At 46.8% G+C, this 22,233-nt stretch overlaps 2 long non-coding RNA genes across 3 annotated transcripts in view; one reads left to right on the top strand and one right to left on the bottom strand.

Annotated features, from left to right (window-relative positions):
• LOC127493591 (uncharacterized) overlaps positions 1 to 22,233 on the bottom strand; it is a 77,543-nt gene that overhangs the window by 13,268 nt on the left and 42,042 nt on the right. The window contains exons 2-3 of one of the 2 annotated variants that reach the window (XR_011390596.1): positions 15,504 to 15,709; positions 258 to 3,528 (exon numbers count right to left, since the gene is read on the bottom strand). This is a non-coding gene — a long non-coding RNA (uncharacterized lncRNA). Of the gene's footprint in view, positions 1 to 257; positions 3,529 to 15,503; positions 15,710 to 22,233 lie in introns of those variants that run through there. The other variant, XR_007923997.2, reaches the window with a different exon arrangement.
• On the top strand, positions 15,364 to 16,765 carry LOC138850619 (uncharacterized). Its single transcript, XR_011390597.1, has 2 exons — positions 15,364 to 15,449; positions 16,467 to 16,765. It is a non-coding gene; the product is annotated as an uncharacterized lncRNA (long non-coding RNA).

Below are 22,233 nucleotides of genomic sequence, written 5' to 3'. Positions count from 1 at the left end.
TGCATGGAAAACATTTGAAAAAAAAATCATGTCTGTTCTGAGTATGACACACTTTTTTCCTTGTCTTTATTCCCTAAACCATACAATGTCACAGCTACTTAAAGAATTTCATATTAGGTATTGTAAGTAGCCCAGAGATAATGTCTAAAGCATAGGCTATATGCAAATATTGCATGATTTTATATAAGGGACTCGAGTATTCACAGATTTGCCTGGGGTCCCAACAATGAGGGATGATGTATTTATTAAGCACTCACCATTTGACCTTCACAACAGTTCCAGGCAACATGCACGGTTATCAGTCTCAAGAAACAGAAGCTTGCTGAAGTCACGTGACTTTCCAAGGCCACAGAGGTGATAAGTGATTGAAGCAGAAACGGAGCCCTAGCAGGCTGGATCCAAGGCTGGTGCCCCCTAGCTGCGGCACTGTGGGACCTCAGTGGGTGCGGAGCTGCTGGGAGTCAGGAGTGAGGCTGGCCAGAGGCTCTGCTGCATGGACAGCACCCATAATACACACATGGAAATTGCACAAGCAGGTGGGGAGTGGCTGCCCCGGAGCCCTGGTGGCCCCTTCACAGAGGGGAGACGAGAACCTGTGTGACAGGGCCACCATACAAGCCCGGGTCCAGAAGAGGAGTGCGCAGAGGAAAGAAAGGCATCAGTGGGGCAGAGATGATGGAGCAGCTTGTCCTGGAGAAGGAGCAGGCTTCTCGATCTTTCTCACACAGTTGCCATGGCTGCTCTCAGCCATGACCTTGTGGGGAGAAATTAGGACCGCACATGTCCCACCTCCATCGTCTCCATGGGAACCAAACGAGATCGTTTCTCCAAAGTACTTTGCATGGAGCTGATCAGTCACTCCCTAGATCCCATTGTGGTCGTGACCGCCATCACTCCATCACAGGGCCTTTGACTGACACAAGCCCCAACTTCTGAAAGACAATGAGAAGGTCAGCACGGAGGGAGGCAGGTGTGCCCCCGTCCCTAGACCTGCCACTGAGAGCCATCATGCAGCCTGCTTTGCCCTCAAACCTTTCACCAGCATCACCATCGAGAGGCCTACAAATGGGCCACAGGCCTGCTTCTCTGTGTCCACCTCTGGATGCTCAGGGCTCAGGGCTAGGAAGCTCTGAAAGGCAGGGGGGGACATGGACGGGCAGGAGGAAAGATGGCTGCCGAGCCAAGCGGGCCCAGAGTAACCAGACTGAAAACAGGCCATAATTTACTCTAAAAATGGTCCCTAATGGTGACGGGCGTGGGCGAGCACAGAGCAGGGAAGCAGATGCCCCTTGGAGTTTTTCATCAGAAATCTAATGAGCCATCCTTTATGCTTGCAATGGTGTTTTACGAGCTACACTGCAATTCTTTAAAACGTCTAGGTCCAGAGCCAGCCCTCTCTGCTCTTCCCTCCTGCTGCCAAGAGAATTGTTGCTATCTTCACCACCACTGATGTCATCCTTGATGGGCCAAAAAAAAAAAAAGCCAAGATGGATGCAGCCTAAACATTTGGTTTGTCCATCCTCTGTTATATATTAGCTGAGATGGCTTTTGGAAGACACAACAGAGACATTATACGTAAATCGATAACAATTTTTTCTTTTGTGTTCAAGCCATGAATACTGACTAGCTAATTTTCATGGCAACCCTATAAGATAAGTGAGTTTTATTATCCTGTTCCAATTCAATTCTTCTTCCACATTTTAATCAGCCTCGGCAACTTTAATTTATCTCCATGAAATGATTTTTCCAGCACCCTACATTTTCATCAGATCTTCTTGTCATAGCCGGATACAGCTGGCAAGGCGGTTAAGCGCTGTGGAATGGGGCAGACAGATGAGAATGAAGAATCAAAAAGGCATTGACATGGCCAGTGTGAGTGGTTGGAGGGGGCAGGAGAGGGAGCACAACCAGCTCGAGGTGCTGGAGCAGTTTAGCTGGTGTCTGGGTAACCCACAAAGGCAATGAACAGATCGAAAGTGAGGGCCCAGGCAACAGGCACGCCAGTAGAAGCTATGAGATAAGCAACAGACACACAGCACCCACCACGGTCTCCTCTCCCTCCATCAGAGCAGGGGCCTCCTGTGCCCAGTGGGTGGTGGGCTTGGCCCTAGGAGGTTAGTGGGTGTCTTCTTGTGGCTTATGTTGCTATGACAGCATACCTGAGACTGGGTACGTTAGAAAGGCATTCATTTAGCTCCCAAGTCTGAGGTCCAGGAGCATAGCCCTGGTGTGGGCTTCTGGTGAAGGCCTCATGGCAGGAACATAAGCAAGAGCATGAAGTCGCAAGGCGAGGAAGGAAACAAGACACCAGGGAGGAACCGCTGCCTTCCTTTATAATAACCTGCTCTTTTGGGACTGCTCTGCTTCCCTGAGAACCAATGCACTTTGTGAGACCAGCATCAACCCCTACACAAGGACAGTCCTGATCCAATCATCTCCCATCAGGCCCCACGTCTCAAAGTCACACTACCTTTCGATATCATCCTCTTGAGTTCCAACCTTGAGCACATGAACCTTTTAGGGACAAAGCACATCCAAACCATAACAACAGGTGTGAAAGACAGGGGCTCAGCAGGTGTTTGTAGAGCTGGGCTTGCCCTCTTGGGTTTCTGCCAGTGCCATGAGAAGAACCTCCCAGGTAGCACTAGTTCAAACAGGAGGAGAGACCTGTGCAGCAGACCTGCAGCATGCCCGGGCAAAGACATATTTATCAAGCATATGACACAGCAAGTTCTTTTTGGCTTCAAGGCCTTCATATGGGCTATTTCCTTGGCTTAAAATACTCTTTCCTGTACTCTTCCCAAGCCCAATAATGCCTTCTCATCCAGTCTCAACGTAAATGTCACTTCCTCAGAAACCCCTGCCATGACTCTCTCCAGTAGAAATTATGCCCCTGTGTTAAGTCTATCTAAGCATGCCTGGTCCTTTTTTTTCATTGAACCACACTTTGTTTGTATGTTCGATGTTTGTCTCTGGATTACATTCCCTGAGAGCAATGAGCTTACCTTAGACTTCTTTTACTTCTAACAGAGTCATCAACACATAGTAGGCACTTAGTAAAAAGGTGCACAATGTTTGCAATACACCAAACATTCTCCTGGAGGAAGAGACTATAATGGACACCGTGGTGACACAGAGCCCTTATGTGAAAGAGCTTTGACCACCAGCCACTGCACAGTGGCAGGCTAGTGCTACTTAATTCCTTTCTGCCTATGGTCAGGATTGACCTGGAGGTTGAGGTGAGATGTCTTGCTACCTATTGCTGTGTGATAGATTAAGCCCAATTGTCGTGGCTTCAAAAAACAGTTCTCCATCACCTCTCAAGGCTTCTCTGATCAGGAATTTGAGAAGAATGTGGCTGGGCAGCTCTGGTGCAGTGTCTCTCCCGAGGCTGTGGTCAGGTCATGCCTGAGAAGTTGGGGGATGGCCAGGCGCCTCTCTCTGTTCCGATAGTCAGGGCTGTTTCATGTGGTACCTCTACACGGTGACCTCAGAGTAGGTGGTGCACTTCCATCCCAGCTCAGGACTCTGGTGGAAATTTTATAGTGAGCAGAGCAGAAACTACATAATCTTGTTTTTCAATTGAGGTTAAAACACACACACACACACACACACACCCCACATTTTCCACCTTCACCACGTCTAAGTGTGGACCTCAGTAGTATGCAAATGGCTGTACAACCAATCTCCAGAACTTTCTCACCTTGCAGAAAGAAACTCTATACCACTTAAAGAATTTCCTACTCGCCCTTACCCCAAACCCCTGCAAACCACTATTCTACTTTCTGTTTCTATGAATTCGATTACTTGAGGTTTCTCATGAAAGTGGAACCAGGCTGCACCTCTCTTTCTGAGACTGGCCCACTTCACCCAGCCCAATGCCCCCAACGTTCATTGGTGCTGCAGATGGTGGAAGGATCTCCTTCCTTTGTAAGGCTGAATAACATCATATTATATGCACGTGCCGCATTTTCTTTATCTGCTCATCTGTCGTTGGACGTTTTGGCTGCCTCCACCGCTTGGCTGTTATGAATAATGTTGCCATGAACTTGGCTGTGTTGAGACCCTGCTGCTTGCTGCATCTCCTTTTAAGACTAACCTTAGGTGTCACTAAATGTCACTTTTTCCAAAACCACAAACCCACTGATTCGATATGAGGGAACACAGACACCATATCTCGATGGAAGGAATATCCAAGTCATATTATAAGAAGAGCATGGGGAGTTGAAGATACTGTCACACCTATCTGCACCCTGCCACATGAGACTTTAGCCAGAGGTGGGGGGATGGAGGGAGGTAGTAGTAAAAGAGGGGGCTGGAGCTGTGGAGCAGTGGGTAAATCCACAGCCTGCAGCAGTGGCATCCTGTATGGGCACAGTTCAAGTCCTGGCTGCTCCACTTACAAGCCAGCTCTCTGCTGTGGCCTGGGAAAGCAGTGGAAGATAGCCCAAGTCCTTGGGCCCCTGAACCCATGTGGGAGACCTGGAAGAAGTTCCTGACTCCTGGCTCCTGGCTCCAGATTAGCGAACTGGGGAGTGAACCATCGGATGGAAGACCTCTCTCTCTGCCTCTTCTGAAGTCATGAATGAAGACCCTGCTCGCCACTAGCTTGCATTCTGTAGAAAATAGCGCCCAGCACTTCCTAGCTCTTACCCTGTTTTTCTCTTCTTCATAGCACTTATCTCTCTCACTGCTGGTTTAATTATTTATTTTGTGTCCTTCTCCACTGGAATGCAAGTTGCAAAAGAACAGAACTTTTTTTTTTTTTTTTTTTTTTTTTTGCCCTATACCAGAGTTGACCATGGTGCATGACATGTGGTAGGCATTCAATAAAATTTTTACTGAATGAATGACTGGATTAAAGAAAGAAGAAAGTTTGAGTTCTGTGTTTTAAAGTGGAGTCAGATTTGTCTGGTGTAGTCAGACAAATACACAAAGCCAGCCCTGCTCATCAGCATCCCTGTGGCCTTTGAGAAGCTGTTGAAGAAGGGAAGGGGGTGGGCAGCAAAGCGGCTGGTGCTGAAACTCACAGCCAGTGTACTGTGCTCCATGGAAAGGTGGGGTCAAGCGGCGGAATATTGAAAATGGGCTCCTCGGCCCCTGTGCGGTCCACTGCCCTCACTCAGCAGAGGGGACAGCTGGTGCCCTAGGAGGGGAGAGCCCTGCCCAGGAACATCCAAAGCCGAGGCTAAAACTGGACAGCCCAAGCCCTGTGATTCATCCCACTCCTGCACAAATTGTGGAAACGCGTCTCAGGAACTACCTCACCACAGACAAGTCTCAAGCCCACTCCCATTCCCTGGCAGATGCGGCAGGTGGCTTTGTCACCCTGCATCCCAGCCCCTCAGGCCCAGGTGCAGCTGTGACAGAGTCTCACTTCAAGTGTCCCCTGCCTTTGTTCTTCCCCCTCAGAACTTCCTCCTAAACTACAGGAGCCCTCTCAGGCCACACTCAGATTGGGCCAGGAAGAGAGAGTAGTTGAAGCCCCCAGGAGCAGCTGTCCACCAGAGGAGAAGAGGAGGGCCAGCGCTGAGGCGTAGCAGGTAAAGTCACTGCCTACAGTGCTGGCATCCCATATGGGCACTGGTTCTCGTCCCAGCTGCTCCACTTTCGATCCAGCTCTCTGCTATGGCCTGAGAAAGCAGTAGAAGATGGCCCATGTCCTTGGGCCTCTGCACCCATGTGGGAGACCCGGAAGAAGCTCCAGGCTTCTGGCTTCAGATTGGCACAGTTCCAGCTGTTGCAGCCATTTGGGGAGTGAACCAGTGGATGGAAGACCTCTCTCTCTCTCTCTCTCTCTGCCTCTGTAGCTCTGCCTTTCAAATAGATAAACAAATCCTTTTTCAAAAAATTAGAAAGGAGAACAGGATCTGCTAGACAATTGCCCAGCCTTCCAAGCCATGACGGGCAGGTCTAGAAGCTGTCCTTAGGCATCAGCTGCCCCTGCAGAGCCTTTGGAGTCTGAGGCAGTGAACCCCACACTCAGTTGGCTTCCCCTTCTTCACTCACACCTTCCTGTCCCCTCAGCCCTGCTCGCTGGCATCACCTCACACGTCACTACGCTCCTCTGTAATCCCTCAGCACGAGCTCCGCCTCAGAGAAACCCACACGAGGCCTTCAGTCTACTGGTGGTGCAGAAAGGATCTCAATCTGTCTTAGTCGTGCAGAGACAGATCATTAGGAGTAGATGCAGAAGGAAGGGGTTAATGGGACAACGTAAACAGTGCCTCGCTGAATGTCTGATCATGACAGATGCTAACTCAGTGTTACCATCTTTTATGCTTTCTAAGACACATCTTGCCTTGCTTGCACATTCTAACATTTCTTTTTTTTTTTTCTTTTTAAGATTTATTTTATTTATTTGAAAGAGTCACAGAGAGAGATAGAGAAAGAGGGAGAGGTCTTCCATCCAGTGGTTCATTCCCCAGATGGCCACATTAGCTGGAGCTGCGCCAATCTGAAGCCAGGAGCTTCTTCTGGGTCTCCCACATGGGTGTAGGGACCCAAGAACTTGGGCCATCTTCTACTGCTTTCTCAGGCCATAGCAGAGAGCTGGATTGGAAGAGGAGCAGCCGGGACTAGAACTGGCGCCCACATGGGATTCTGGCGCTTCAGGCCAGGGCGTTAACCTGCTGCGCTGCAGCGCCAGCCCTAACATTCTATCATTTCAAAAGATAACATATATTTTAAAATCAATGTTATAGCTAGCTATGAATGGCAACCTTTTTTCTTTCTTAGAAATACATAAATATTTGGGTGTATCTCGCAGCCTTTGACTTTGTAGTTCTCACTCAGGTTCTCCCTATGACATGAGTCAGGGGAAGGAAATGAACGGTCCAGGTACAAAGAGAATATAAGGGACAGAGTTCATCAACAGACCCTAGTCCCAGAAAGCCAGGTGAACCAGAACTCTGGTGCTAGAGAGAAAGAAACAGGGAGATCCTGAGGTCTTCAGGGAAGATGGCCATAAAGGCAGAGACTACTCATCCAGCCCTCGCACCTGGGCAACACGCCGAGGGAGGGGCCGGCAAACGTTGGTGTAGAAAGTGAGAGATCTGTTCTACCTGCCCTGGAATACACACTGGAGGTGGGGCAGGTAAGGCAGAGAGGGGGGCATTTTTGAAAGCTCAAGGCCGAGTCTGGTGCTGTGGCATAGAGAGTAAAGCTGCCACCTGCAGTGCCTGCATTCCATAAGGGCACCAGTTCAAGTCCCAGCTGTTCCATTTCTGATCCAGCTCTCTGCTATGGCCTAGAAAAGCAGTGGAGGATGACCCAAGTGCTTGGGCCCCTGCACCTGCTGGGAGACCTGACTCCTGGCTTCGGATCAGGGCAGCTCTGCTGTTGTGGCTATTTGGGGAGTGAATCAGCAGATAGAAGACCTCTCTCTCTCTCTCTCTCTCTCTCTCTCTCTGTGTCGCTGCCTTTCAAATAAATAAATAAATCTTAAAAAGAAAGAGAGAGAGAGAGAGAGAGGAAGAAAGAAAGCTAGTTAGTTCAAGGTCATCAAAACACCAGTTCAACAAGGAGACTGAGTCAGCCTTCACCATGGCTTCCACACCCGGGAACACACTGGAGGCTGCAGACCCTCCAGGGAAGGTAACTTGCATCCATTTCATCGCCTACTGCTTTTCTTTCCCTGCTGCAGGTCTGAAGGCTCCCCCGCCGGGCTCGGTGCCTCGTATTCCCCTCACTAATCATGACATCCCCTGTCATCCCAGGCAGCCTCTTCCCCTCATAGGTCCATCTGACTCCCATAGCCCTTTGTAACCTGGCCTTTCTCCCCTTTCCCCTCCACTCAAACAGAACCACCCTGTCTCCTGTTTCTATCAGCTCAGCTCCCTCTCCACTGCAGCAGATGGAGGCATGTGGCACTGAGGGCGGACGATGAGTTATCCCTGATAAGGACCATTTATGCCTTAATAAGGCTTTGTATGTCCTGAGCCCACAGGGACAGGCATATGCTCAGCATCCCATCGCAAACCCACAGGGTCGCTGCGGGACATTTTTAGGCTTTTGAGGGAAACACAGAGACATCTGGCAGACCCATGATGAAGTTGTTTGGACATACCTCCTTGAGAAACAAAACCATCAAATCTTTCTTTGGCCTACAAGAGTCATAAATAAAGCAGTGAAACACTAAGCATGCTGTAAACAGAATGTTTCAGAGCTTCTACCTTAAGCCAAAGGAATAGGGAAGGCTAGCACTCAGCCACATAAAAAGCTCTGGGAAGGGAGTCTGAGTGGAAGTCCCCCTCACGGCCCTCAATCATACCACACCGGGCTCAGCGCTGTGGCATAGCAGGTGAAGCCACCACCTGCAACACCAGACTCCTATATGGACACCAGTTCAAGTCCCGGCTGCTCCACTTCTGATCCAACTCCCTGCTTCTGTGCCTGGGAAAGCAGTGGAAGACCGTTCAGGTCCTTGGGCCACTGCACCCATGTGGGGGACCCAGAAGAAGATTCTGGCTCCTGGCTTCACTCTGGTCCAACCAGGCTGTTGCAGCCATTTGGGGAGTGAACCAGTGGATGGGGGATCTCTCTCAATATATATGTATATCTATATATCTGTACCTATCTATATATATAGATATGCATATATAGAGATCTATATTTATATTTATATAGAGAGATATCTATCTACATATATAGATAGAGATACAGATATCTATAGATATCTCCCTCCCTCTCTCTCTCTCTGTAGCTCTGCCTCTGAATAAATAAATCTTTGCTAAAAAATATCATACCACACTGTATAAGTGGGTGTCCCCATTCCAGTGGTCAATTTCCCCAGTCCTATCACCAAATTCCAAGTCTCATTCTGGGTAACATCTGATTCCAGGACCATCTGTCCCTAAAAATGAGTCTGACCATGGGCCGATGGACAAAAAGGCATGTGTTCAGAGACCAGGGACTATGAGGTTCGGTGGTCAGGGTCAGGGGGAGCCTGCCCCTACAGCCCTTCTCTCTGCAGGGAGGGGCAGAAAGCAGTAGGTCTCAGATCCATGTCCATACAACCTGGCATCCCCAGATCCTATTAAATGACCTCTCCTTCCCTCCTACAATGCAAATACCATCTTTTCTTCAAGACCTGGGGTCCAGCGTGTATATTCTTTGTATTTATCCTAAATCTGAATTCTCCACTAGAATATAAACTCTTTTGTTCACTTCTGTATATCCAGGACCTGTAAGAGTACCTGGCATGTAGTAGGCACTCAGTAAACTCACTGAGGAAATGAACCAGAATTCCATGAAATAACTGACCCCTGCTGTCCTGGCCATTCATCTCATGAATCAACTCCTCTCCCACACCAAGAACGGCACTAGCTATGTACTGTTCTCAGAAGGATTGAAAAAAAAATAGTCCCTCAGATCGATGTGTGTGTGATGTGGTTCAGAGGAGGAGCCCTCCCTGAGAAAGGCTGTCTGTGAGCGTAAGAAGTGCCGCTCCCGCCACCCAGATGGGGTGACTGCCTGCACCCGTGATGGAAGCCGCGGTGAGAGACCGTGAAGAGGGAAATCTGCCTCACGACCGGGGTGCTCTCAGGGCGGGACGCCCAGCCACCCCGCAAGCTGCCTCGTGGGATCTCCCGGCTAATGGCTCTCAGTAAGCAGACGCAGCCTTTGAAAGGTTTCGCAAAAGGGCGCACACACAATCGAGACTGCAGTCTGAGTACTGTCTGGTGCTGATAAGGCTGCCTGGGAACGCCCTGTCCTATCCCTTCCCCAGAGCTCTTTGAGAGGCAGCCAAGCATTGGAGACCAGCCGAGCGGTACTAAGTGCATTATCTTGTCTAAGCAAAGCCTAAGAAGTAAATTAAGATCCTTGCTGACCTCACTGACTTGACAGCAACAACAACAACAAAAAATCTCTGCTTTCTACCTAACGTCCCGCCAGTGCCTTACAGAGAACCGCCTCCCTCCCCTTAAAATTGCGCTGCGTCCGAGGAGACGGGTCCGTTCTGCAGTCTGGTTCTGTAAGGGGCACTTCTGTCTCACCCTTCGTCGTGACGGGCAGGTCTAGAAGGTCCACGCGCACCTTCCTGTCCCCTCAGCCCTGCTCGCTGGCATCACCTCACACGTCGCTACGTTCCTCTGTAATCCCTCAGCAGGAGCTCCGCCTCAGAGAAACGCACCCGAGGTGATCAAGTGGGGCAGTTCCCCTAAGTAAGGGGAATGAGATTACCTAGACCCTCAGGAGCCATCCTAGGAGCTATGGTGGAGTCCCTAAGTCAGCTCCCTGTGAAGAAAATCAAGGCGGTGAGGACGGAGGGCAGTGTGTGCAGTAAGTAGTGCCCATGATGAGAATCTCATGGACAGCACAGGCTTTTCCAGTAAAAACAGCAACTGTAATCTTCAGCACCCTCAGTACCAAATAAGAGAAAAACACCTTTGTTAGTGTTATTTCCAAGTTGTCCATTCAGATATTCTGGGCTGGTTGCAGTGGACCAAGAGTTAAATGAAGAAGAAAAAAAAATCAAGTTGTCTCTTTGAAGTGTTGCTTTTTTTTTTTTTTAAGATTTATTTATTTGGGGGCCACACTGGGGTAACAGAAAGGGCCGCTGACTTGGACTATCTTCTACATGGGTGCAGGGGCCCAAGGATTTGGGCCATCTTCCACTGCTCTTCCAGGCCATAGCAGAGAGCTGGATCGGAAGCGGAGCAGCTGGGACTCGAACCAGCACCCCTATGGGATGCTGGCACTGCAGGCGGCGGCTTTACCTGCTATGCCACAGCACTGGCCCCACCCTTGGTCTGCAAAACCAAAATCCTTTTCACGTTGCCAGCTCTGGTTCTTTGTTTTAAGGGCTTACGTGATCAGACTGGGCCCTGAACAGTCTGGTATAACCTTCTCATCTCAAATGTTGACCATTATTGACATCTATAAAATCGCTTTTGTAATTGTAAAATAATACATTCATAGGGTACATTAAGGCCTGGACACCTTTTGGGGGCCCTTATTCTACTACCACAGGAAGGAAGGCAATTCGCCCAAGAACAGCCCCAGCCAAGGATCCAAAAAAGAGATAGAATATGGAAAGAGATAGAACAAAATTCCCACATTTGTGACACGTCTGGGTCTAGAGCTACTGGATAACGAAGCTCCCTGGACTCTCAATTCCTATACCCTTCATCCTATAGCTCTTACCCTACTCCAGCCTAGAGCTTCCTCAGCAGCCGCTCCGAGCTACACGCTGCTCCCTTCCCATTCACTAATGTAAAAAAGAAGTCTGTCCTCCACCAGCACTGCCCCCCTCAACAGAAATAGCAAATGTTCGTTTCTTGCTCATGATGCATTTCCACTATGGGTTGGCCAAAACACTCTGCTCCAAATCTCCTCTCTCCGGGCTCCAGACTGACAGAGCGACCACAATTTCAAATCTTGCCACATGCCATGCAGGGGAATGGGAGGGTCTGGAGGGACATGCCAGCCTGGAAGTGACACACATCCCTCCCACACCAATGCAATGGCCTCACTGCCACATGATGCTACCCACACAGAAGGTCCAAGAAGGGCAAGCTTACCATTTGCCCATAGCAAACCTACCCTGGGCTGCTGAGAGCAGCATTAGTGTCTGCTACAACCCCCCTTGTTAATGTTTATAACAATGGTACCCATATTCTTTTTCCTTTTTATTAAGAATTATTGGAAAGGTAGAGTTACAAAGAAAAGGAGAAACAGAGATCTTCGATCCACTGGTTCATTCCCCAAATGGCCACAACAACCAGAGCTGTGCCAGGTTGAAGTCAGGAACCAGGAGCTTCTTCCAGGTACAGGGTACAGGGACTCAAGTACTTGGATCACCCTTCAGTGCTTCCCCAGACACATTAGCAGAGAGCTGGATCAGAAGTTGGGCAGCTGGGACTCAAACAAGTGCCCATATGGGATGTCAGCACTGCAGACAGCAGCTTTACCCACTACACCACAGTGCTACCCCCATATTCTTCTAATGTCCCAGGTTCTAGACTTTGAAGGCCTTTCTCAATGAATTCTCAGAGCAAATCAATTATCAGGTCCTGTCTACTCTTGCTTTGAAGTGTCTGTGCCACTGCACCCTTACTTTCCAGCAGCCCTATTGCTACCTTGTGTTGGCAACAGAGTGTTGTATGGTGTTCTTCAAAGCTTTTCCCTTAGACCCACAGTGAGAAATGTAATTTACAGTAAGACCAAGCACAAAAACTCACATGCACACCCACAGTTACACACAATGGAACATAAAAATTAATCATATTATACTGTTCTGCTCTCTTACTTTAATGAGAGTCATGATCCACTAAATTGATTTTATAACTGCTATTGAGTTGTGGACCACAAAAATGATACCCATCCTTCAAGTGAGGGTTACCTTAATGACTAGGAGTCCCTGGTACCTAGGACTGCATAGCGGTATTGTCCTTTTTCCCATTTTATCCCTCTTCAGTTCATCAATAAAAAGTTTATTAAGATTTTGTCACCTAAGGAAAGATGTGCTAGGGACTGGGGTTCCAAAGATAATAAGACATAATCAGTTTTTTTCTGAAGAGTTCACCAAGTAACATGTGAGCAGATAATTGCCACAAGAGGGAAGAAAACATCCTGTAGTAGAAGAATGGACATCGTTTTCATGACAATCCGTGAAGAACAGAACACCGTTCTTAGAGGAAGTGAGCGGCATTAACACTGATTAAATCCTGCTCTGTTCATGAGGTTCCTACATGAGGCTATCTCACCTGCCTCATTACCCATTCATCTGTCCAATCTGCCCGCCTTTTGCTCCCCATCAAGGAAGATACTCTTTTCAGGCTGAGATAGAAGACCAAAGTTCTTTTCCCTGCAACGCCATTGGTTCTTTTATTTTTTAAGATTTATTTTATTTATTTGAAAGGCAGAGTGAGAGAGAGAGACAGAGAGAAATCTGTTATCCACTGGTTCACTCCCCAAATGGCCAAACATCCAGGGTGAGGCCAGGCCAAAGGCAGGAGACAGGAACTCCATCTGGATTGCCAATATGGGCAGCAGGTGTCCAAGTACTTGGGCCATTCTCCACTGTCTTTCCAGGCACATTAGCAGGGAGCTGGATTGGAAGTGGAGCAGCTGGGACTCATATGGGATGCCAGCAATGCCGGCAGCAGCAGCCCCTGCCATTGGTTCTTGTCCTAAGGTGAGGCTGGTCATGGTACTGTCTCTTCCCTGGACACATCTGTAGAAGTCCTTGCACTTGCTGTTGGCTCTGAATGAATGGCCACATTGCCTCTTCTCTTTGACCCATCCTACCCTCCTCTAACACCCTTCTCTGGCCTTGCACTTCAAGAATCCTCTTCAGAGTGCTCCAGCCTAACCTAGTCCTTTATGAATCTTAAGAGCAGATATCTTCATGTTTTCTTGCATATTACCTTAACATTTTAAAAATAATTCATATGCATCCTGCAGAATTTTAAACTGACACTCAAAATGTGAATTCTAAAATTTCCAACATGGTCTGTGGTGCCTATGGGCTCTGAGAGTATTTTTTGTCAGAATCTTGGAGCTGTAGGGGTGGGCGTTGTGATATTGTGGGTTAAACCTATGCCTGGAAACCTGCGTCCCACATGGGAGTGCCTGGGATCAAGTCCTGCCTCCACTTCCAATCCAGCTTCCTGCTTATGTGACTGGGAGGCAGAAGTACTTAGATTGCTGCCACCTACGTGGGAGACACAGATGGAGTTCCTGCCTCCTGGCTTCAGCCCTTCATAGTCTGAGCTCTTGTGGGAATTTGGGGAGCGAACTAGTGAATGGAAGACCTATATCTATCTATCTGTCTCTCCCTCTCTCTCTCTCTGTCACTCTTGCCTTTCAAATAAATAAAGTTTTAAAAATTATAGAGCTGTAAATCTTGATTATTCTATTTATAAAATATATCCACTTAGGCCAGCACTGTGGTGTAATAGGCTAAGCCTCTGCCTAGGCACCAGCATCCCATATGGGACATGCAGGTTCATGTCCTGGCTGTTCCTCTTCCCACCCAGCTCTTTGCTAATGACCTGAGAAATCAGTGGAAGATGATGCCTAAGTGCTTAGGCCCTTGCATCCATGTGGGTGACCCAGAAGAAGCTCCTGGCTCCTGGCTTCTGATCAGCCCAGCTCCAGCAGTTGCAGCCATTTGGGGAGTGAACCAGTGGGTGGAAGACCTTTCTCTCTCTCTCTCTCTCTCTCTCTCTCTCTCTCTCTCTCTTTCTCCCCACCCTCTCTCTGTCTGTAACTCTACTTAGCAAAGAAATAAATAGATTTTTTAAATGTACTATGTAACTTGGAAAACTCAGTTCTCAGTGTTAAACCAATTATCCAATCTGACTTGCTTTCTATCAGAAAAAATCCTGCTTTGATTTTTCAATTCAAATAACCTATCCCTCTGACACTTACCCCTCTGACAACCATTTCATTTTTAAATTCTAACTCAGAGATGGACAGATGGATGGACGAATAGAGAAATCCTCAGAGCTTTGCCAAGACTATCTCTTGGGTGAAATAAGGGACCACTTCCCTCAATATTTCCTGCCTGTACCCCTGGGACACCCTACAGGGGCATGACATCCTAGAATTGTCCCATTGTTTGGTTTACTGGAGCAATGCACATTAATAAGATTTAGGATGGGAGAGAGATTTGTCTTTCCTTGGTAAAGAAGATTTAAAAGAGAATTTGGGAAGAATCAAACAAACACAGACTTGGCAAATCAATGTTAGGAAAGAGTGTAGTTGGAAATTGAGAATCTAGAAATTAATCCTCTTACAGTTCATTGAAAGGTCTTGTAGAAATTCACCTATTCCTCAAAGGGAAGGTATGCCCTTTGGGTTGAAGATGGCTGCCTGGAGGTGTCCACAGGGAGACCCACAGTCCCGCTCCATAGTAAGGTGTATGGAAAACTGAACTTGCCAACTTTCTGAGCCACATACCAGGTTTCAGAGAATCCATCAAGGCCATACACTCAATTCCTCTCAGCTTTGTGTCCTATATTAACTGTGGGTTATTTTCACTTTATTTCCATAGTGGATTCTAAACTTTTTGAACAGAGAAGCTCCACAAACTTATTTTAGCTTCTCCCCTTTTTCCCTCTGAAAAGCAAACCCCTGACTTGGGCACTTCTTCCTGTTACACAGGTGTCTGGAACCACATGGTAATTTAAGGGTGGGTTGGTGAATGCAGAAACAAGATGTACCATAAGTCATCTACGTAATTGCAACGAAGATGGCTACTATTCCCTTCCTAGGGATTCAGGCTGCTGGAGGCCTTAGAAAAGGACTGTAAACTTGTCTGAACTCTAAAAGCAGCTAAAGGAAGCTTTGGAAGTTGGCCACCTGGCTCCACCCTCTGGGTCTTGAGCCCAGCTCCAGCCTCCCCAACAAGCAGCCAAGTTGAATTCTCACTTCAGAATCTAATACTGCCTGAATAACTTCCCGGCAGCCTCTTAGAGTTGCTTCATGGTGCATTCCTGGTAAGTTAACACGCAGAGGGGCTCAGTCCTGGGAACCAGAGACCAGTTATTTACCATAGCACAAGTCAAGTCTGGATTTTCATTCTGTATTTTCTGAAGTGTTCTCCCACTTTCCTGAGGACTTGAGAGTGCCAGACCTGGGGCAGACAGGCGATCACAGACGAAGGCTTTGACGTGGAGACCGTAGTGCCATCCTCACTGTCCTGTGGCCCAGCACACAGGGAAGCTGCTGCCCTCCAACCCCAGGGTGCTCTGTTCTCCTGTGCACAGGAAGAAGGGTTTGAGGAAGTAAAATCTTCTTATTTTAATGACCTCATCAGAGGAACTGAATCAAGTTGCTATTTGGCAATAGCCTCTAAGGCTGACAGAAAAGTTTTAAGAGTGAACATACTGTTCCTGTTTCCTGTTTTTAAAAACTTTCTTTAAAAACGCAAGAATCCTAGTGCGAAGAGTAGAATGCCGGTTATGGCTAGGGATGGATGTCCTAGAGAAAACTGCATTAGCGCCTGAGGGCAGGGAGGAGTTTTGTACCTAGACAGTCCAAAACATCAAAGAAATGAGTCAGAACTTTGGCCTTCAGTTTTCATTGCTTTGGGTTTTGTTTTGTTTTTCAATATATTGGATCTCTCAGGGTAAATTTGATGTGATTCAAACAAAGTGGAGAAAAGTTACATCCTAGCAAAGAGCTGGACTGGTTAACAGTCTAGATGTCAAAAATGGGATTTTCTCCCATCTTTGAAGAATAACTGTGCATCCAAGAAAAAATAAATAAAGTATCTCATTAACCAGCAGAGTGGGCTGAGAAAGAGCCAGGTGCAAACTATGAGCAACAAGGCAAGCTCCTTTTCCTCCTCCATTGCCACCAGGGTCTCCCAACTCCTGTGCCCCACCCAACATGTTTCTTCCTTCACAGCAAAACGAAACAATGGGGAGTAAAACACACTGCTATGATTAACAGCTAAAGAACCATCTTTGCAGCCGGCGCTGTGGCATAGTAGGCTAACCCTCCTCCTGCAGGGCCAGCGTCGCTTACAGGCACCAGGTCATGTCCCAGCTGCTCCTCTTCTGATCCAGAACTCTGCTATGGCCTGGGAAAGCAGTAGAAGATGGCCCAAGTCCTTGGGCCCCTGCACCTACGTGGGAGACCCGGAAGAAGCTCCTGGCTCCTGGCTTCGGATTGGCTCAGCTCTGGCCGTTGCAGCCATTTGGGGAGTGAACCAGCAAATGGAAGGCCTTTCTCTCTGTCTCTCCCTCTCTCTGTGTGTAACTCTACCTCTCAAATAAATAAAAAATAAATAAAATCTTTAAAAAAAAAACAATCTTCATGAACACTTTAGGATTGGATCAAACAGATTCTTCTCAACGTCTGTTCTTATAGTCCCACCCATAAATACCACATGGCCATCTGCCTCCCCGATCCCTTTTCCCTTCCGAGGCACTCAAATAAGATTTCCTGGGCCCAGGGCAGGGCCAGGACCGAGGATGGATCCCTGTCTGCTTCACGCCCCCGCTTCCTGCTGACAGAAATCAAGGAGCAGCTGCTGGAGTCCCGTTCCCTCCCCCGAGGCCGGTCACATTCTGTTGTCACATTCTCGGGCAATATTTCAGCAGCTTACTCATCCTGCCACGCGCTTCCCCCGCCCCCATTCCTCTGCCCTCAAACAAGACATTAGGAAGGAAACACGAGAGATTTTATTTTAGCCTAATTGAACAATGGCCCTTATATCATCTTGAGTAAGATAAATGGGCTGTCCAGCTTCACTTCTCACTTTATCTGTAATGAGGTTTCTCTCTCAACTGTTTACTAAAGTATTAAAAAGCACTTTGCAGCGCCTGCTGCTATAGTCCATCAAAGAGAGTCAATAGAACAGATGAAGACATATGAGAAAGTTGGGGAGATAGGTGCCTTTTGTGAAAGTTCAGATTCCAGACCCATTAGAAAGAACTGCTTCTCCCGCTACAAATTTAGTGGCAAAAAACCAAGCTTTTTCTCTTTGGCAGCAAAGTGGTTTCTTACAGGGCAGGACTGCACCTGGCAGCTTTTCCCAGGGCCAGCCCAGGGTGGATAACTAATTGCAATCATTAAAGTCCAGGTGGTAAGACATTGCCAGAACTGTGCGATCCTAATAGGCCATTAGTATCTCTATACCTCATGTACTTGTGTGGAGTCTGCCTTTTCCCCCACTGTGAAGAAATCCATATTTGTGTCTGTTCATGCTCACGATCTGTCTCCAGCTGTTTTTAAAGAAAGAACATATTCAGACAGTGAGATCTACAAAAGAAGCGAATGTCAGGATTGGGACCCCAGTGAGCAGACCGCTCAGGGTTTTGACACTGAATACTGTGTGACCTTACATGAGTCCATGGGTCACTGAAATTCACTGCTAAAAAGTGGGGAGGAAATGCCCTCCCCTGATAAGTATTTTAGTATGGGGAATCAGCCATCTTGCTGTCTTGAGATTGTACCCCTGTCTGCTTTTCAGTCTTCCCTGCAAGAGAGCTCCAATTTGCTGGTTTGCCTTATAAACAACTGCAAGCTCCAGAACCCGGCCTGAGTCAAAGCCAGGAGCCAGGAACTCAATCCAAGTCTCCCACATGCTTTGCAGGCACCCAACTACCTGAGCCATCACTGTTGCCGCCCTCCCAGGGTCTGCATTAGCAGGAAGCTGCAGTGAGGAGCCAGAGCCAGGAACTGAACCCAGGTACTCCACTATGGGATGTGGCCATCATCACTACTAGATAGGACTCTCCTTACATCTAGTTTTGTTTTGTTTTTTTTTTTTAAGATTTATTTATTTATTTGAAAGGTAGAGAGAGAGAGAGAGAGAGAGAGAGAGAAAGAAAGGTCTTCCATCCGCTGGTTCACTCCCCAGATGGCTGCAACAGTCGGAGCTGTGCCAGTCTGAAGCCAGGAGCCAGGGACCTCCTCTGGATCTCCCACACGGGAGGCAGATGGCCATGTGGTATTTATGGGTGGGACTATAGGAACAGACGTTGAGAAGAACCTGTTTGATCCAATCCTAAATGTTCATGAAGTCCTTGGGCCATCTTCCACTGCTTTCCCAGGCCACAGCAGAGAGCCGGGTCATAAGTGGAGCAGCCAGGACTTGAACCAGCGCCTATATGGGATGCCAGCACTGCAGGCAAGTGGCTTTATCTGCTACGCCACAGCACCGGCCCCACCTCTAGGTTTTACATGACCAGAATCAAGGTTTTTCTCTATGATTTTTTTTTCATTTCCTTACTTTTCGCAATCACTCAGGACAGGCCCAATCAATCACATCATTCCTCACAGTTACTGTTCATCTTGGGCTTTCAGCCATCCTGGACAGCAGGCAGAGGCATGTGGTCAGACAGATGTGGACAAGAGCAGGGAGTAGAGACCTCAGCTGTCCCTCTGAGCGCTCCTCTGTATGAATGAGCAGACAGTGGACTCACAGCTCTTTCATCCTGCTCTCTGATTCTGTCCCAGTACTGTCTACTCACATCGCTTTGTCCCCAGACTTATCCCATCAGACCCACATGGACACACTGAGTTTCACACCCCAAACAGAGCTCTTAGAGGAGAAAATGGGCCTTTCAGCTACCTTCCCATCAGACTTTTTTGTCAGCTACATGTTCTCATGGTCTAAGAATTTCAGGCCTACTCTGGAGGCCTCGTCAGCATAGGCAGGAACTGAATTTTTCTGGTCATAGCCTCTACCTTGCTTGTCTTTTGGAAATGGAAAGAAGCACGTAGCAGTTGCCCATCAAGTTTAAGAAGCCATCATAGCTGACATTTACAAAGGAGTACAGTTTATAATATAATTTCCCATGCAATTGCAGTGAATTCCCATGATAATTTAATTCTCATTTTTCAGATGCAAAAACTGCTGCACTTGGAGTCAACTGACCTATCTGAAGTCACTAATTGGTCAGTGGCCAAGTAACAAACTCTGATTCCTGATGACTGTTCTTCCCATTGCACTACATATGTCATTATTTACTCCACAAGTATCTACTGGGCTCTGATGAAACCGAACCCTAGTCTGGGTGCCAGGACACACTAGAGAACAAGCTACAGAGCTTTCAGTTAGATAGGCAAGACACAGAGTACATATACTTGCAACTATTATCTGTGCTAAATCTGTGCTAAAAACAAACCACACAGTGGCTAAAGGTTTGGGTTCTCAGTCACATGCCTGGCACATGGTACTGAACAAACCAGCATATTTTGAATGACTATGGGCCTCAGAGCTCATAAGAGATCAACAGCTTGTTGCGGCCACAGTCAGCCTGCAGTACTGCAGGTAGATACCAAAAGGAGCAAGAGACTCAATTCCTGAAAAAGGAACCTGTAAACCTTTCTAATTAAGAAACTAGAGCCACAAGCAAGAGACACGATGCATTCTCACAGAAGAATTCAAAGGCCCCAGAATCTCAACCAGGTTATTGTGAAGGTCTTCCTGTGTATGAAGACCTTCTCCTGTAAAGACTGGAAAAGTGAATGTTTTTAAATGCACAATTCACAGCAAAAACTACACACTGCACATGAAGAAACAAGGAACAATGAAAAGAATAAAAATGGGATGGGTATTGTGGGTGTACAGTGGCTTAAGCCCCAACCTGGAATGCCCACATGCCATTTCAGTTCAAGTCCCAATTTCTCTACTTCCAACTCAGATTTCTGATAATGCACCTGGAAGGCAGCGGATAAAGGCTTAAGTACTTGAGACCCTCATACCCACGTAGGAGACCTAGATGGAATTTCTGGTCCTGGCTTCTCCCTGGCCCAGTCCCAGCTGTTGTAGACATTTCCAGAGTGAACCAACAGATGGAAGACCTCTACCTCTCTCTGTGTGTGTCTTTGTCATATTTTATTTATATAAATCACTTTTAAGAGAAATAAATCCTTTTTAAAAAATAAAGTAAAATTCCAAAAATTGACCTTAAAATTGGAGATCACAATGAAAATAATAATCTTAAAGAAGCTCAAGACACTACAATAGAACTAAGTTAAATCAGGAAAATTATTCAATAAAAATATGAGAACATCAACAAAAAGAATTATGCAAAATAAGCAGTTGGTCTGGAGATGAAGAATACAGTAACTAAATTTAAAATTTACTGGAAAGGATCAACATCAGACAAGCAGAAGAAACCATCAACAAATTCAAAGATCATTTGAAATTATTGTCAAAGGACAGAAGTGAAGAAAGTCTAAAAACTTGTGCAACATCATTAAGTGAACCAACAGAAATGTTAGGAGAATCTCAAAAGGAGAAATGAGAGGGAGTAGGGTAGAGGATTCATTATAAATAATGGCCAAAAACTTCCCAAATGTGAGGGAGGAAACCGACATGCAAATTCAAGAAACTTAAAGGAGATCAACTAAGATGAATCCATGGATTCTCTCATCAGGACACATTATAATCAAACCATCAAAAGCCAGCGAATCTTAAAAGCAGCAAGAGAAAAGTGACTTGTCACACACAAGATAGCTACCATAAAATTAGAAGCAAATTTATTAGCAGTAACTTACAAGTCAGAAGGGAGTTGAATGATACATTAAAAGTGCTGAAAGGCAAAAAAGCTTCCATCTAAAAATATTCTAACCCACAAAACTGTCATTCTAAACTGAAGAGAAAATAAGTATCTCCCCAGATAAACAAAAGTTGAGGGAGTACCTCAGTACAAAACCTGCGTTACAAGAATCACTAAAGGAAGTCCTTCAATTTAAAACAAAAGGGCACTAGATAGTAATATGAAATATAGATATGAGTGTATGAAAATACACTTACGGTAATTGCTTTGGTCAAAGAGTAACCGAACAGTGATAGGTGTGTGACGCAAAGGTCACTGGAGATGCTGTATTCCTTATCAGAGTGCCAGTTCAAGTCCTGGCTACTCTGCTTCCAATTCAGCTCCCTGCTAATGCACTGTGGAAGCAGCAGAGGATGGCCCAAGCACTTACGTCCCTGCCACCTATGGGGGAGACCCAGATGGAATTCCTGGCTCCTGGCTTTTGCCTTGCCCCTCTCTGGCTGTTTTGTGCATTTAGGGAGTGAACCAGTCAATGGAGAATCTTTTTCTCTGCCCCTCCCTCTCTGTCACTCTGCCTTTCAAGTAAATAAATAAATTTTTAAAAAGAAAAAAAAAAGGGGGTAACCAAAAGAGAGCAACAGAAGTCACATTGTTACTGGACAAAATAAACTTTGCTGACACAAGAGACAAAAAACATTAAGAGAGGGTAAAAGGGTCATTTCACCAGAAAGATATAACAATTATAATATAGATGCACCTAACAGCAGAAGTATACAAATACAGAGAGCAAATGCTGACGATTAAAGGGAGATACACACAGTGGCATATTCGTAAGAGATTTAAATAGCCCCCCTTTGAATAATGAATAGATTAACCAGACATAAGATCAATAAGGAAACAGAGGACTTGAACAACACTAGAGCACTGAACCTATCAAACACACATTCCCCCTACGGCAGTAGAACGCACGGTCTCCTCAAGCACACATAAAACATTCTCCAGAATAGAACACTTATGGCCAAATTTAATACCAACATCCATTCCAACCAGAATTTCATGAAACCAGAAATAATGAAAACCGGGAAATCCACAGATATGTGGGAATTAAGCAACATGCTCAGGGCAGGCATGTGGCATAATAGGTGAGATGCCAGTTGTTGGGGCCGGCGCTGTAGCGTAGCAGGTAAAGCTGCTGACTGTAGTGCTGGCATCCCATATGGGTGCCAGTTTGAGTCCTGGCTGCTCCACTTCCGATCCAGCT

Source organism: Oryctolagus cuniculus, chromosome 7 (genome assembly GCF_964237555.1).
Source record: "Oryctolagus cuniculus chromosome 7, mOryCun1.1, whole genome shotgun sequence".
NCBI lineage: Eukaryota > Metazoa > Chordata > Mammalia > Lagomorpha > Leporidae > Oryctolagus > Oryctolagus cuniculus.
This window is presented reverse-complemented; position numbering and strand designations above follow the sequence as displayed.